This window comes from Cryptomeria japonica, chromosome 10 (genome assembly GCF_030272615.1).
Source record: "Cryptomeria japonica chromosome 10, Sugi_1.0, whole genome shotgun sequence".
Lineage (NCBI taxonomy): Eukaryota > Viridiplantae > Streptophyta > Pinopsida > Cupressales > Cupressaceae > Cryptomeria > Cryptomeria japonica.
In genome coordinates, this window is record NC_081414.1 from 463,327,750 (window position 1) to 463,332,145 (window position 4,396).

General features: G+C 33.8%; 1 long non-coding RNA gene across 1 annotated transcript; it reads right to left on the reverse strand.

Moving 5' to 3' along the window:
• Window positions 1-2,758: 2,758 nt before the first annotated feature.
• On the reverse strand, window positions 2,759-3,676 carry LOC131859379 (uncharacterized). The gene is made up of 2 exons (XR_009359110.1): window positions 3,337-3,676; window positions 2,759-3,108 (listed from the first exon to the last, which is right to left on the reverse strand). It is a non-coding gene; the product is annotated as an uncharacterized LOC131859379 (long non-coding RNA).
• Window positions 3,677-4,396: the final 720 nt, after the last annotated feature.

Below are 4,396 nucleotides of genomic sequence, written 5' to 3' on the forward strand. Positions count from 1 at the left end.
GGACCTGAAGCTTCAGTTATCTGACTTAATTAAGGGTGACTAAATGAGTGGAAATGAATGTGTTGATGTGATGGCTCTAATCTCTCCTTCAAATCAGGCATCTGACCAAATGTATTCACCTTGAAATTAGGATGAAGAGACCTTTGAATTTCAAAATTACCCACTTGGGTTGAGCAAACTTGAAAATCCCACAAAAGGGGGTAAAACTGAAGTGAATGTGTTGTTTGAGGCCTCAAAAGTTGTCTCAACTGGTTATTGACCCATTTGAGGTGTTATACTAAAGGTTGGACTGCTAGATGAGCCATGGAGTCCCACTTTCCAGGTCTTCAACTGCTAATATTTCAAAATTTGAAATTCAAAAACCGTCTTTGCACTATCATGACATTCCTATACATGAACAATTACAATTACCTCCTGTACTCATTTCTTTGAACTTTGTCAAAACACTAATGAGACCTACTCTTTGACTATTAAAACTTTTGCCCTCAGCTCAACCATTATGCCTGTTTAACCCATGACAGTCATTGTGGGTTGTTCACTATGACAAAATGTCATTGTTTTATTCCTTGAATGCTTCATAAGATGACTATTAACCCTTATGTCGTGACTATCCTTTGACTGATGAATATAGTTTTGTTTTCTTTAACTATCATAGCAGATCCTTTTCTCCTTCAATGCTACTATGCTATACAAATTCTTGATCATGCTCACCTTCAAACTCGGGCTACTTTCTCTATCTTTCTTTTGTTACTGAACAAGACCTCTTGTATATTTTATCTCTATCAAATTTGTCATGGCAACCCCTTCTTATACTATTCACTATCTTCAATGGACTATTATGACAATGTTCTTATGATGCTTTATATCTTGTTCTCAATGTTCATCTTTGACTTCTAACAGTGAACTTATCACTCTATTTTCCCTTTTAGTGTTGCTACTACAGAGCTTATGACTGAGACAAATATTCCCATATAACGACCCTCATTTGCTGACGTAAACTAACTATTAAAACAATCACTGGGAATCAATTTAGACTGCAATTTCCTGCTACTCTCTATCTTGAATGGCTTCATACTAAATCTCTGTCTTTTGGCTTTAAGCTATGTCTTGTCTTTCTCTAACTCAATGGCACTGTAGCCTAGCAATCATTTGGAGTCCCTATACTTTATGATGTTCATGATCTTACCTATAGCCTTAATTGTGCATACAATAATGCCTCTATTAAATATGATAGTAGTCTCCTTATTGATTTGGGTGTCATGTCTTTTTGCTGATATCAACACTCTTCCATTCCCCTCTATTCAAGATCTGTGCATCAAAGGTGTTACTCATCCTTTCTTTGTCATCATATTTCATTGATGATTTGTTAAGGCCCTTTTCTCCCCAAGGCTACTTGAGATCTTCTTCACGTTACTGTTATCAAAGAACTGGTCTTTTAGGGTAGTCCTCTCACTATTTTGATCACTATGACTTGAAGCCCTTACTATCCTTTATGTCTTTTCACATTTCTTACTGTTCTTTATTGGCTTGCAACTGTTATAAGTTATAACATGCTTTTCTCAATGTTCATATTTGGTGTGAAAACACCTTTGCTTTAGATGACTAGAATCATAGCTCAACCCTCCATTAGTAACCCTTTATTGCACCATTAGGGTCTCATTCTTGGCCTATCACTATTAAAATTGTTCTTTTATGACTATTAGGACATGAAGCTTCTCTCTGTTAAAATCTTTAGGTGTTAGTCATGAATCTCTATTCTTCAATGGCAATTTGCAACCTCTTTAGATCAAAACAGTCAATGGAATCTAATAAAACCTTTGTAATCTCGTTATTTCTAATGCTCTTGCTTTGAAAACTTGATATTTTGTCTATTTTGACTGTTGTTTCATGATGAGGCTATTGGATCTATTAATGATCTTGGTGTTCTTTTCACTCCCACACTATTGTTCCTTTTACAAACTTGATGTCCTCTGAATTATGGTTGTTGTCCTCTACTGAGACACGTTTATCTCAGCTTCAAACCCACCTCCAAAGATTGGAAATGTGGCTCTCTTCTACTGCTTTTTCTCCTGGAAATGAATGTAACTGTCTTTCATCTTCCTTAAAACTGCACAATTTTCTTTTGAAACTCAAAACTACACTCACAGACTATTCACATTATGCATTCATTGTTCTTAGCAACCATTGCTAGGCAAAGCAGAAACTAAGGATTCCCTTGAAGACAACTATTGTTCACTTTCTTTATTTGAGTTTCTTCATTCTGACCACGGGTTCAAATTTGAGTTCACTTGAGTTTGACTTGAGGATACCTTGATTTGGTTTTAGACCTTTCCCTCCAAAGCCTCTTTTTGAAAGTTAAACCTTCATCTCTCATAAATCATGTGGTCTTCCCATAAAGCAATATTCAGGATAACTCAAGGAGAGAATTTAAATAAAACAAGCAATATATGCCCCCCCCATTGAGACCTAAGACTTAGAAATAAATAGCTCAAAAATTGAAAAATTGATTTACATTTCGCCATTTGGATGTAACTTACACAAGACTTAAAACTACAAAATGATTCAATAAGTGCGTAATCATTAATTGTTGTTAATTGGTAGTATATTTAGTCATAGATTGTTGGTGCAATGATATATGAGCACACAATAATAATAGTAGCATAAAAATACCAATTGTGTAACTAAACAATTAATAAATAGAAAGTAAGAAAAAAGAGCTTTGTAATAATGAGCAGATACTGCAAATGTACATTGTATGTATTAGAAAAGAATTTTTACGAGTACATAATAATCGCAAGTTATAGATGAAAAAAAAATTTGCTCACAGTTTTTTAAATAGTGAAGAATGAACTATAATAGGTTTTCTAAAAGTTATTGCAATAGGAGGGCAATGATCATTTGTGTCTAAAGTCCCATATAACCACCAACTAATTGTTCTCAAGTGTCATTTGTACAAAAAAATTGCCTATCAATCAATCACCAAAGGTATAAATACATCAACTCTTCAATAGTACTTCAAAAATTAGAAACGTAGTTTGTTTGACGATCTGCAACTTCCATCAATTTTGTACCAATGGACCTGACATATTCACATGAGCCTTCATAGATCTACATAAAGAAAACAAAACCAACTATTTCTATTAATATATAGAACTTATGAGGAATTCATACAAATTGATATCTTATTTGAATGATGGAACAACAATCTATTTTTATAGGTTTTTTCTGATATTTCCTAACTTGCACAGGATTTATAGAAAATTGGTGGTCTGTGAAGCATTCTAATCTACTAGTAGTTTATGGCATTACATTATAAGAGAAATAATGGTTGTTTACCTTTGTATTGAGCGTGAAGATATAATGCTTCCCAATATTAGCACCATTTGCATGAAGGACTTCAAGGTGCAGTTCATGGAGAATGAGGGAGACACACAAAAGGAAGTTGTGACATTTCTTTTGAATGAGCTTGATATTCACCTCATTATCAACAATAAGAGAACCTATAAGAGCTTGATTTCACTCCTTTGGCAATTTATATTGATTCCCAACAAGAGCACCTATATTGAGTTAAAATCATCAATTACACAAAATTTACCTATAGTGTGATGATGACAACATTTGATGGTAGTTCTTATAATTTGCCAATGCTAAGAATTGAAGTCCTTAATCTGACTTTCATCCTGCAGTAATGAATGTTAAAACAACTTCTCAATTCCTTTAGTCTTGCATGAAACAATTACAATCCATGTGCAAGGTAGATTGAAAAGCATATAGTTTATCTAATGTATTCTTACTGTAAATACAATGTGTTCCAAATCCATCTTCTGGATAGATATTCTACTAAAAGTTTTAGATTTTTTCAACTTCAAAAGCACCAAATCACAAGTATATCCATAATAAGAGAAACTAAAGTTAAAAACAAAACTCAAGGCACTACAAATAGCACAATTTTTGAGACTTTTGAACAGCGTAAGGGTTTCCTATCATTAAAATGTATATTTGTCAATTGCATCTAAGAAATCCCTCTAGGGTTTAGGCCAAGACATGAATGATTGAATCATTAGTAAAAATGGTAGAGGTCTCAAGAGATTTTACATGGATTTGTTCTTAGTTTCATACCCAAGATTGTGAGAAAGAGACTTCACAACCATATGACATAGTCAATGAAGAGCAGAGATTAGTAAGAAGTCTCCAAAAATCATGCATATACATATTTATTAATCACAAAATCATTCTTAGTGCAGGTTTAAATGCAGCCATATAAAGTTTTTGCAGCCATAGAGAGCTCTCATCTAGCAACCTCCATGGCCTAACAACAATGAGGCATCTCACAAAAGGTCACAATACACCAACAAGGGCACACAGTGAAAGCATAAGAGCATACAAAGAGAAGTCC